Below are 13777 nucleotides of genomic sequence, written 5' to 3' on the forward strand. Positions count from 1 at the left end.
TATACGGGGTGTATACAAGGTGTATATTGCAGGTATATGGGGGGGTATATGGGGTGTATATGAGGTGTATATGGGGTGTATACGACGTGTATATTGGGGGTATATGGGGTGTATATGAGGGGTATATGGGTGTATATGGGGGGTGTATACGGGGTGTATACGGGGTGTGCCTGATGTATGACGTGACGCAGTTGCTTTTATATAGACGATGTTGTCTTCTTCTAATATTAGTCTAGGTGTTGGGGGGTATATGGAGTGTGTATGGGGGGTATATGGGGTGTGTATGGGGGGTATATGGAGTGTGTATGGGGGGTATATGGAGTGTGTATGGGGGGTATATGGAGTGTGTATGGGGGGTATATTGGGGGTATATGGGGTGTATACGGGGGGTATACGGAGTGTGTATGGGGGTATATGGAGTGTATATGGGGTGTATACGGGGGGTATATGGGGTGTGTATGGGGGGTATATGGAGTGTATATGGGGTGTATACGGGGGTATATGGGGTGTGTATACGGGGTGTATATGGGGGGGTATATGGGGGGTGTATACGGGGTGTATACAAGGTGTATATTGCAGGTATATGGGGGGGTATATGGGGTGTATATGAGGTGTATATGGGGGGTATATGGGGTGTATACGACGTGTATATTGGGGGTATATGGGGTGTATATGAGGGGTATATGGGGTGTATACGGGATGTATATGGGGGTGTGCCTGATGTATGACGTGACGCAGTTGCTTTTATATAGACGATGTTGTCTTCTTCTAATATTAGTCTAGGTGTTGGGGGGTATATGGAGTGTGTATGGGGGGTATATGGGGTGTATACGGGGGGTATATGGAGTGTGTATGGGGGGTGTATGGGGGGTATATGGAGTGTGTATGGGGGGTATATGGGGTGTATACAGGGGGTATATGGAGTGTATATGGGGGGTATATGGGGGGTATATGGGGTGTATACGGGGGGTATATGGGGTGTGTATACGGGGTGTATACGGGGGGTATACGGAGTGTGTATGGGGGGTGTATGGGGGGTATATGGAGTGTGTATGGGTGGTATATGGGGTGTATACGGGGGGTATATGGAGTGTGTATGGGGGGTGTATGGGGGGTATATGGAGTGTGTATGGGGGTATATGGGGTGTATACAGGGGGTATATGGAGTGTATATGGGGTGTATACGGGGGGTATATGGGGTGTATACGGGGGGTATATGGGGTGTGTATACGGGGTGTATACGGGGGGTATACGGAGTGTGTATGGGGGGTATATGGAGTGTGTATGGGAGTATATGGGGTGTATACGGGGGGTATACGGGGGGTATACGGAGTGTGTATGGGGGGTATATGGAGTGTGTATGGGAGTATATGGGGTGTATACGGGGGGTATATGGGGTGTGTATGGGGGGTATATGGGGTGTATACGGGGGGTGTATGGGGGGTATATGGAGTGTGTATGGGGGTATATGGGGTGTATATGGGGTGTGTATGGGGGGTATATGGAGTGTATATGGGGTGTGTATGGGGGTATATGGGGTGTATACGGGGGGTATATGGAGTGTGTATGGGGGGTATATGGAGTGTATATGGGGTGTGTATGGGGGGTATATGGGGGGTATATGGGGTGTGTATGGGAGGTATATGGAGTGTGTATGGGGGTATACGGGGGGTATATGGGGTGTGTATACGGGGGGTATATGGAGTGTGTATGGGGGGTATATGGAGTGTATATGGGGTGTGTATGGGGGTATATGGGGTGTGTATACGGGGTGTATACGGGGTGTATACGGGGTGTATACAGGGGGGTATCTAGTTTTTGTAATCATTAATTGTGCAATAATAAAGTTCCCTTGATAAGCAGCTTGGTGACTTCCTTTCTCAGGGGGGTCTTCTTTCCCCCTGCTCTATTTTTCTTATTGATCTCTAGATCATGGGGGACAATGCTGGGCTTTCTTATTGATCTCTAGATCATGGGGGACAATGCTGGGCTTTCTTATTAATCACTAGATCATGGAGGACAATGCTGGACATTCTTATTAATCACTAGATCATGGGGGACAATGCTGGGCTTTCTTATTAATTACTAGACCATGGGGGACAATGCTGGGCTTTCTTATTAATTACTAGACCATGGGGGACAATGCTGGGCCTTCTTATTCATCAGATCATGGGGGATAATTCTGGATCATTGCGGCGCTGGGCCTGAATACAGAATGAAGTTTTCAGCCCTTCCTTGAACTCTGATTGGGTCCATAACTTACTATCTGTGTAAGAGACATAAATTGCGGTTTGGTGGACACATTTGTCCTCTGTGATGGTAGATATGGAATATCCGTAGAGCAGACAGTCATAGACAGGTATATTATGTCTCCTTATCTCATTGGATCCCCGGGAATCTGGCTCTGTTTTTCCCTCTGTGCTCTGATCCTCTTAGGACTGTCAAAGCTCCTTTCTTGCTATGATCTGCCCCATGTCAGCTCTTCTGTCCAGCACCAGAATGAATATGTGCTGTGTAATTGGGAGGTTGACATCTAGTGGTCGTTTGTGGGAATTGCAGCTTTTAATTAAAGTGGTTGTATAGCTTTGTTTTTTTTTGTTTTTTTTAAATAACAAACATGTTATCCTTCCCTCCACTGTGCGGTTTGTTTTGCACAGAGTGGCCCCCATTCTGCTGTTCTGGGGTCCCACGGAGGCTGTCTCGGCTCCCCTCCGCTAACGCTAATCCCCTCTCTGAAGCTCTTTCCTGAGTTGGGGTTAGCTGGCGGGCGCGCTCCCATGTCATACAGTTGGTGTCCGTAGACGCCAAGTGTATGACTCGGCCCCCCCCCCCCCCGGCGACCGCGTCATTGGATGTGATTGACAGCAGTGCGAGCCAATGGCTGCGCTGCTATCAATCTATCCAATCAACAGCCAGACTCCGTGGAGAAGAGGACGCCGGGGGACGCACACAGCAGGTGAACAGGCTCAGGTAAATAACACGGGGGGCCCATGACAGCGAGGTGTTTTTTCACCTTAATGCATAAGGTGCAAAAAACACGAACCTTTACAACCCCTTTAACTTTGTGCTGTGTGAAAGTGTATAAATAGACGACTTCTTCTGATCCCTCCCATCCTTTATAAAACCCACGTGATTGGTTGAAACATGTCGGCAAAGACACCACGGCAGTGACGCGATATGTGTCACAGATGACGCACCACGTCACGTCAGCGCAAGCGCAGTACACACTGTGAGGATAGTGGGAGATATCTCCAGCTGAGATATCAGGGCGGCTTCACAGCGGTATCAGCAGAAGTGCCCTGTGGACCTCCCTGGACTTCCATGTGGCAATGGAGCGCCTTGCCTTACAGGACCTGTGGAGGGCGAGATCCCCTTATAGACGGCATCCTATGGAGATAGCTGGGACACCTACCCGCTATTAGAGACTCTTGTCCACAACGATTGTGTGAGCCGACCAGTGGGACCTACCCGCTATTAGAGAGTCTTGTCCACAACGATCGGGGGAGCCGACCAGTGGGACCTACCTGCTATTAGAGAGTCTTGTCCACAACGATCGGGGGAGCCGACCAGTGGGACCTACCTGCTATTAGAGAGTCTTGTCCACAACGATCGGGGGAGCCGACCAGTGGGACCTACCTGCTATTAGAGAGTCTTGTCCACAACGATCGGGGGAGCCGACCAGTGGGACCTACCTGCTATTAGAGAGTCTTGTCCACAACGATCGGGGGAGCCGACCAGTGGGACCTACCCGCTATTAGAGAGTCTTGTCCACAACGATCGGGGGAGCCGACCAGTGGGACCTACCCGCTATTAGAGACTCTTGTCCACAACGATCGGATGAGCCGATCAGTGGGCCTGTGATTGTCATTGTACAATAATCCTGACCTGCCGATGAGCTTTACCCGCTATCCATGATCTTCACATTGGGTTACCCTTCTTATAGGGCTTGGCCTGAAGCTGAACCAATTACTGACTACTGGGGAATAAATGGCACCCGCTAGACACTGTTTACCACCAGTGGAGTCAACTAAGCTAACCCCCTGGGATCGCTCTTTATAGGGTCTACCTTTCAAGTGTGTGAATTCCCAATAAATGACCCCCTTATCCCCCAGCTGGGGGCTGGATGGTCAATAGTGATGGGATATCCACGTTTAGTGATGGTGCTACTTACCAGGACTTCCATGCCTATCTACCCGCCTATTCACTGGGGTATGTATGGGGTGGTATATGGGGGGGTGTATATGGGGTGTGTATGGGGGGTATATGGGGTGTGTATGGGGGGTATATGGGGTGTGTATGGGGGGTATATGGGGTGTGTATGGGGGGTATATGGGGTGTGTATGGGGGGTATATGGAGTGTGTATGGGGGGTATATGGGGTGTATACGGGGGGTATATGGGGTGTGTATGGGGGGTATATGGAGTGTATATGGGGTGTATATGGGGTATGTATATGGGGGGTATATGGGGTGTGTATACGGGGGGTGGTATATGGGATGTATAATGGGGTGTATATGGGTGTATAATGGGGGGTTTATGGGGTGTGTATACGGGGTGTATACGGGGGGGTATATTGGATGTGTATGGGGGATGTATATGGGGGGTGTATGGGGGGGGTGTATACGGGGGGTATATGGGGTGTATACGAGGTGTATATTGGAGGTATATGGGGTGTATAGGAGGTGTATATTGCAGGTATATGGGGGGGTATATGGGGGGTATATGGGGTGTATACGAGGTGTATATTGCAGGTATATGGGGGGTATATGGGGTGTATACGGGGTGTATATGGGGGGGTATATGGGGGGTGTATACGGGGTGTATACAAGGTGTATATTGCAGGTATATGGGGGGGTATATGGGGTGTATATGAGGTGTATATGGGGTGTATACGACGTGTATATTGGGGGTATATGGGGTGTATATGAGGGGTATATGGGTGTATATGGGGGGTGTATACGGGGTGTATACGGGGTGTGCCTGATGTATGACGTGACGCAGTTGCTTTTATATAGACGATGTTGTCTTCTTCTAATATTAGTCTAGGTGTTGGGGGGTATATGGAGTGTGTATGGGGGGTATATGGGGTGTATACGGGGGGTATATGGAGTGTGTATGGGGTGTATATGGGGGGTATACGGAGTGTGTATGGGGGGTATATGGAGTGTATATGGGGGGTATATGGGGTGTGTATGGGGGGTATATGGAGTGTGTATGGGGGTATATGGGGTGTATACGGGGGGTATATGGGGTGTGTATACGGGGTGTATATGGGGGGGTATATGGGGGGTGTATACGGGGTGTATACAAGGTGTATATTGCAGGTATATGGGGTGTATATGAGGTGTATATGGGGGGTATATGGGGTGTATACGACGTGTATATTGGGGGTATATGGGGTGTATATGAGGGGTATATGGGGTGTATACGGGATGTATATGGGGGTGTGCCTGATGTATGACGTGACGCAGTTGCTTTTATATAGACGATGTTGTCTTCTTCTAATATTAGTCTAGGTGTTGGGGGGTATATGGAGTGTGTATGGGGGGTATATGGGGTGTATACGGGGGGTATATGGAGTGTGTATGGGGGGTGTATGGGGGGTATATGGAGTGTGTATGGGGGGTATATGGGGTGTATACAGGGGGTATATGGAGTGTATATGGGGTGTATACGGGGGGTATATGGGGGGTATATGGGGTGTATACGGGGGGTATATGGGGTGTGTATACGGGGTGTATACGGGGGGTATACGGAGTGTGTATGGGGGGTGTATGGGGGGTATATGGAGTGTGTATGGGTGGTATATGGGGTGTATACGGGGGGTATATGGAGTGTGTATGGGGGGTGTATGGGGGGTATATGGAGTGTGTATGGGGGTATATGGGGTGTATACAGGGGGTATATGGAGTGTATATGGGGTGTATACGGGGGGTATATGGGGTGTATACGGGGGGTATATGGGGTGTGTATACGGGGTGTATACGGGGGGTATACGGAGTGTGTATGGGGGGTATATGGAGTGTGTATGGGAGTATATGGGGTGTATACGGGGGGTATACGGGGGGTATACGGAGTGTGTATGGGGGGTATATGGAGTGTGTATGGGAGTATATGGGGTGTATACGGGGGGTATATGGGGTGTGTATGGGGGGTATATGGGGTGTATACGGGGGGTGTATGGGGGGTATATGGAGTGTGTATGGGGGTATATGGGGTGTATATGGGGTGTGTATGGGGGGTATATGGAGTGTATATGGGGTGTGTATGGGGGTATATGGGGTGTATACGGGGGGTATATGGAGTGTGTATGGGGGGTATATGGAGTGTATATGGGGTGTGTATGGGGGGTATATGGGGGGTATATGGGGTGTGTATGGGAGGTATATGGAGTGTGTATGGGGGTATACGGGGGGTATATGGGGTGTGTATACGGGGGTATATGGAGTGTGTATGGGGGGTATATGGAGTGTATATGGGGTGTGTATGGGGGTATATGGGGTGTGTATACGGGGTGTATACGGGGTGTATACGGGGTGTATACAGGGGGGTATCTAGTTTTTGTAATCATTAATTGTGCAATAATAAAGTTCCCTTGATAAGCAGCTTGGTGACTTCCTTTCTCAGGGGGGTCTTCTTTCCCCCTGCTCTATTTTTCTTATTGATCTCTAGATCATGGGGGACAATGCTGGACATTCTTATTAATCACTAGATCATGGGGGACAATGCTGGGCTTTCTTATTGATCTCTAGATCATGGGGGACAATGCTGGGCTTTCTTATTAATCACTAGATCATGGGGGACAATGCTGGACATTCTTATTAATTACTAGACCATGGAGGACAATGCTGGGCTTTCTTATTAATCACTAGATCATGGAGGACAATGCTGGACATTCTTATTAATCACTAGATCATGGGGGACAATGCTGGGCTTTCTTATTAATTACTAGACCATGGGGGACAATGCTGGGCCTTCTTATTCATCAGATCATGGGGGATAATTCTGGATCATTGCGGCGCTGGGCCTGAATACAGAATGAAGTTTTCAGCCCTTCCTTGAACTCTGATTGGGTCCATAACTTACTATCTGTGTAAGAGACATAAATTGCGGTTTGGTGGACACATTTGTCCTCTGTGATGGTAGATATGGAATATCCGTAGAGCAGACAGTCATAGACAGGTATATTATGTCTCCTTATCTCATTGGATCCCCGGGAATCTGGCTCTGTTTTTCCCTCTGTGCTCTGATCCTCTTAGGACTGTCAAAGCTCCTTTCTTGCTATGATCTGCCCCATGTCAGCTCTTCTGTCCAGCACCAGAATGAATATGTGCTGTGTAATTGGGAGGTTGACATCTAGTGGTCGTTTGTGGGAATTGCAGCTTTTAATTAAAGTGGTTGTATAGCTTTGTTTTTTTTTGTTTTTTTTAAATAACAAACATGTTATCCTTCCCTCCACTGTGCGGTTTGTTTTGCACAGAGTGGCCCCCATTCTGCTGTTCTGGGGTCCCACGGAGGCTGTCTCGGCTCCCCTCCGCTAACGCTAATCCCCTCTCTGAAGCTCTTTCCTGAGTTGGGGTTAGCTGGCGGGCGCGCTCCCATGTCATACAGTTGGTGTCCGTAGACGCCAAGTGTATGACTCGGCCCCCCCCCCCCCCCCCCGGCGACCGCGTCATTGGATGTGATTGACAGCAGTGCGAGCCAATGGCTGCGCTGCTATCAATCTATCCAATCAACAGCCAGACTCCGTGGAGAAGAGGACGCCGGGGGACGCACACAGCAGGTGAACAGGCTCAGGTAAATAACACGGGGGGCCCATGACAGCGAGGTGTTTTTTCACCTTAATGCATAAGGTGCAAAAAACACGAACCTTTACAACCCCTTTAACTTTGTGCTGTGTGAAAGTGTATAAATAGACGACTTCTTCTGATCCCTCCCATCCTTTATAAAACCCACGTGATTGGTTGAAACATGTCGGCAAAGACACCACGGCAGTGACGCGATATGTGTCACAGATGACGCACCACGTCACGTCAGCGCAAGCGCAGTACACACTGTGAGGATAGTGGGAGATATCTCCAGCTGAGATATCAGGGCGGCTTCACAGCGGTATCAGCAGAAGTGCCCTGTGGACCTCCCTGGACTTCCATGTGGCAATGGAGCGCCTTGCCTTACAGGACCTGTGGAGGGCGAGATCCCCTTATAGACGGCATCCTATGGAGATAGCTGGGACACCTACCCGCTATTAGAGACTCTTGTCCACAACGATCGGGTGAGCCGACCAGTGGGACCTACCCGCTATTAGAGAGTCTTGTCCACAACGATCGGGGGAGCCGACCAGTGGGACCTACCTGCTATTAGAGAGTCTTGTCCACAACGATCGGGGGAGCCGACCAGTGGGACCTACCCGCTATTAGAGAGTCTTGTCCACAACGATCGGGGGAGCCGACCAGTGGGACCTACCTGCTATTAGAGAGTCTTGTCCACAACGATCGGGGGAGCCGACCAGTGGGACCTACCTGCTATTAGAGAGTCTTGTCCACAACGATCGGGGGAGCCGACCAGTGGGACCTACCTGCTATTAGAGAGTCTTGTCCACAACGATCGGGGGAGCCGACCAGTGGGACCTACCCGCTATTAGAGAGTCTTGTCCACAACGATCGGGGGAGCCGACCAGTGGGACCTACCCGCTATTAGAGACTCTTGTCCACAACGATCGGATGAGCCGATCAGTGGGCCTGTGATTGTCATTGTACAATAATCCTGACCTGCCGATGAGCTTTACCCGCTATCCATGATCTTCACATTGGGTTACCCTTCTTATAGGGCTTGGCCTGAAGCTGAACCAATTACTGACTACTGGGGAATAAATGCCACCCGCTAGACACTGTTTACCACCAGTGGAGTCAACTAAGCTAACCCCCTGGGATCGCTCTTTATAGGGTCTACCTTTCAAGTGTGTGAATTCCCAATAAATGACCCCCTTATCCCCCAGCTGGGGGCTGGATGGTCAATAGTGATGGGATATCCACGTTTAGTGATGGTGCTACTTACCAGGACTTCCATGCCTATCTACCCGCCTATTCACTGGGGTATGTATGGGGTGTGTATGGGGTGTATATGGGGGGTATAATGGGGTGTATAATGGGGTGTATATGGGGGGTATATGGGGTATGTATGGGGTGTATATGGGGGGGTGTATATGGGATGTATAATGGGGTGTATATGGGGGGAAAATGGGGGGTTTATGGGGTGTGTATACGGGGTGTATATGGGGGGTATATTGGATGTGTATGGGGGATGTATATGGGGGGTATATGGGGTGTATATGAGGGGTATATGGGGTATATGGGGTGTATATGAGGGGTGTATACGGGGTGTGCCTGATGTATGACGTGACGCAGCTGCTTTTATATAGACTATGTTGTCTTCTTCTAATATTAGTCTAGGTGATGGGGTGTGTATGGGGGGTGTATGGGGTGTGTAGGGGGGGTACATGGGGTGTATACGGGGGGTATATGGAGTGTGTATGGGGGGTATATGGAGTATGTATGGGGGGGTATATGGGGTGTGTAGGGGGGGTATATGGGGTGTATACGGGGGGTATATGGAGTGTGTATGGGGGGTATATGGAGTATGTATGGGGGGGTATATGGGGTGTGTAGGGGGGGTATATGGGGTGTATACGGGGGGTATATGGGGTGTGTATACGGGGTGTGTATACGGGGTGTGTATACGGGGTGTATACGGGGTGTATACGGGGTGTATACAGGGGGGTATCTAGTTTTTGTAATCATTAATTGTGCAATAATAAAGTTCCCTTGATAAGCAGCTTGGTGACTTCCTTTCTCAGGGGGGTCTTCTTTCCCCCTGCTCTATTTTTCTTATTGATCTCTAGATCATGGAGGACAATGCTGGGCTTTCTTATTGATCACTAGATCATGGGGGACAATGCTGGGCTTTCTTATTGATCTCTAGATCATGGAGGACAATGCTGGGCTTTCTTATTGATCACTAGATCGTGGGGGACAATGCTTTGCTTTCTTATTGATCACTAGATCATGGGGGACAATGCTGGGCTTTCTTATTGATCACTAGATCGTGGGGGACAATGCTGGGCTTTCTTATTGATCACTAGATCATGGGAGGACAATGCTGGGCTTTCTTATTGATCACTAGATCATGGGGGACAATGCTGGACATTCTTATTGATCACTAGATCGTGGGGGACAATGCTGGGCTTTCTTATTGATCACTAGATCATGGGGGGACAATGCTGGGCTTTCTTATTGATCACTAGATCATGGAGGACAATGCTGGGCTTTCTTATTGATCACTAGATCATGGAGTACAATGCTGGGCTTTCTTATTGATCACTAGATCATGGAGTACAATGCTGGGCTTTCTTATTGATCACTAGATCATGGAGTACAATGCTGGGCTTTCTTATTGATCACTAGATCATGGGGAACAATGCTGGACATTCTTATTGATCACTAGATCATGGGGGACAATGCTGGGCTTTCTTATTGATCACTAGATCGTGGGAGACAATGCTGGGCTTTCTTATTGATCACTAGATCGTGGGGGACAATGCTGGGCTTTCTTATTGATCACTAGGTCATGGGGGACAATGCTGGGCTTTCTTATTGATCACTAGATCATGGGAGACAATGCTGGGCTTTCTTATTGATCACTAGATCGTGGGGGACAATGCTGGGCTTTCTTATTGATCACTAGATCATGGGAGGACAATGCTGGGCTTTCTTATTGATCACTAGATCATGGGAGGACAATGCTGGGCTTTCTTATTGATCACTAGATCATGGAGTACAATGCTGGGCTTTCTTATTGATCTCTAGATCATGGGGGACAATGCTGGACATTCTTATTGATCACTAGATCGTGGGGGACAATGCTGGGCTTTCTTATTGATCACTAGATCGTGGGGGACAATGCTGGGCTTTCTTATTGATCACTAGATCGTGGGGGACAATGCTGGGCTTTCTTATTGATCACTAGATCGTGGGAGACAATGCTGGGTTTTCTTATTGATCACTAGATCGTGGGGGACAATGCTGGGCTTTCTTATTGATCACTAGATCATGGGAGGACAATGCTGGGCTTTCTTATTGATCACTAGATCATGGGAGGACAATGCTGGGCTTTCTTATTGATAACTAGATCATGGGGGACAATGCTGGACATTCTTATTGATCACTAGATCATGGAGGACAATGCTGGGCTTTCTTGTTGATCACTAGATCATGGAGGACAATGCTGGGCTTTCTTATTGATCACTAGATCATGGGAGGACAATGCTGGGCTTTCTTATTGATCACTAGATCATGGAGGACAATGCTGGGCTTTCTTGTTGATCACTAGATCATGGAGGACAATGCTGGGCTTTCTTGTTGATCACTAGATCATGGGGGACAATGCTGGACATTCTTATTGATCACTAGATCATGGAGGACAATGCTGGGCTTTCTTGTTGATCACTAGATCATGGAGGACAATGCTGGGCTTTCTTATTGATCTCTAGATCATGGGGGACAATGCTGGGCTTTCTTATTGATCTCTAGATCATGGGGGATAATGCTGGGCTTTCTTATTGATCACTAGATCATGGGGGACAATGCTGGGCTTTCTTATTAATCACTAGATCATGGGGGACAATGCTGGGCTTTCTTATTGATCTCTAGATCATGGGGGACAATGCTGGGCTTTCTTATTGATCTCTAGATCATGGGGGACAATGCTGGGCTTTCTTATTGATCTCTAGATCATGGGGGACAATGCTGGACATTCTTATTGATCACTAGATCATGGAGGACAATGCTGGGCTTTCTTGTTGATCACTAGATCATGGAGGACAATGCTGGGCTTTCTTATTGATCTCTAGATCATGGGGGACAATGCTGGGCTTTCTTATTGATCTCTAGATCATGGGGGACAATGCTGGGCTTTCTTATTGATCACTAGATCATGGGGGACAATGCTGGACATTCTTATTGATCACTAGATCATGGGGGACAATGCTGGGCTTTCTTATTGATCACTAGATCGTGGGAGACAATGCTGGGCTTTCTTATTGATCACTAGATCGTGGGGGACAATGCTGGGCTTTCTTATTGATCACTAGGTCATGGGGGACAATGCTGGGCTTTCTTATTGATCACTAGATCATGGGAGACAATGCTGGGCTTTCTTATTGATCACTAGATCGTGGGGGACAATGCTGGGCTTTCTTATTGATCACTAGATCATGGGAGGACAATGCTGGGCTTTCTTATTGATCACTAGATCATGGGAGGACAATGCTGGGCTTTCTTATTGATCACTAGATCATGGGGGACAATGCTGGACATTCTTATTGATCACTAGATCGTGGGGGACAATGCTGGGCTTTCTTATTGATCACTAGATCGTGGGGGACAATGCTGGGCTTTCTTATTGATCTCTAGATCATGGGGGACAATGCTGGACATTCTTATTGATCACTAGATCGTGGGGGACAATGCTGGGCTTTCTTATTGATCACTAGATCGTGGGGGACAATGCTGGGCTTTCTTATTGATCACTAGATCGTGGGGGACAATGCTGGGCTTTCTTATTGATCACTAGATCATGGGAGGACAATGCTGGGCTTTCTTATTGATCACTAGATCATGGGAGGACAATGCTGGGCTTTCTTATTGATAACTAGATCATGGGGGACAATGCTGGACATTCTTATTGATCACTAGATCATGGAGGACAATGCTGGGCTTTCTTGTTGATCACTAGATCATGGAGGACAATGCTGGGCTTTCTTATTGATCACTAGATCATGGGAGGACAATGCTGGGCTTTCTTATTGATCACTAGATCATGGGGGACAATGCTGGACATTCTTATTGATCACTAGATCATGGAGGACAATGCTGGGCTTTCTTGTTGATCACTAGATCATGGAGGACAATGCTGGGCTTTCTTATTGATCTCTAGATCATGGGGGACAATGCTGGGCTTTCTTATTGATCTCTAGATCATGGGGGATAATGCTGGGCTTTCTTATTGATCACTAGATCATGGGGGACAATGCTGGGCTTTCTTATTAATCACTAGATCATGGGGGACAATGCTGGGCTTTCTTATTGATCTCTAGATCATGGGGGACAATGCTGGGCTATCTTATTGATCTCTAGATCATGGGGGACAATGCTGGGCTTTCTTATTGATCTCTAGATCATGGGGGACAATGCTGGACATTCTTATTGATCACTAGATCATGGAGGACAATGCTGGGCTTTCTTGTTGATCACTAGATCATGGAGGACAATGCTGGGCTTTCTTATTGATCTCTAGATCATGGGGGACAATGCTGGGCTTTCTTATTGATCACTAGATCATGGGGGACAATGCTGGACATTCTTATTGATCACTAGATCATGGGGGACAATGCTGGGCTTTCTTATTGATCTCTAGATCATGGGGGGACAATGCTGGACATTCTTATTGATCACTAGATCATGGGGGACAATGCTGGACATTCTTATTGATCACTAGATCATGGGGGACAATGCTGGGCTTTCTTATTGATCTCTAGATCATGGGGGGACAATGCTGGACATTCTTATTGATCACTAGATCTCATTGAGAATATTGGTAAAATTCCTGGTAAAGTCTGAATGTTGCAGTCTCTGGTCCTGGGTCTGGGTTTCGGCCTGGTTCCGGGTTTCGGCCTGGGTCCGGGTTTCGGCCTGGGTCCGGGTTTCGGCCTGGTCTTCACAGAT

The 13777-nt window shown here is 48.3% G+C and overlaps 1 protein-coding gene across 8 annotated transcripts in view; it reads left to right on the plus strand.

Annotated features, from left to right (window-relative positions):
- The window catches only part of EVL (Enah/Vasp-like), a gene marked incomplete at its 5' end in the record, with an annotated part of 62004 nt that overhangs the window by 25451 nt on the left and 22776 nt on the right, over positions 1-13777 (plus strand).

This window comes from Aquarana catesbeiana, linkage group LG13, assembly GCF_042186555.1.
Source record: "Aquarana catesbeiana isolate 2022-GZ linkage group LG13, ASM4218655v1, whole genome shotgun sequence".
NCBI lineage: Eukaryota > Metazoa > Chordata > Amphibia > Anura > Ranidae > Aquarana > Aquarana catesbeiana.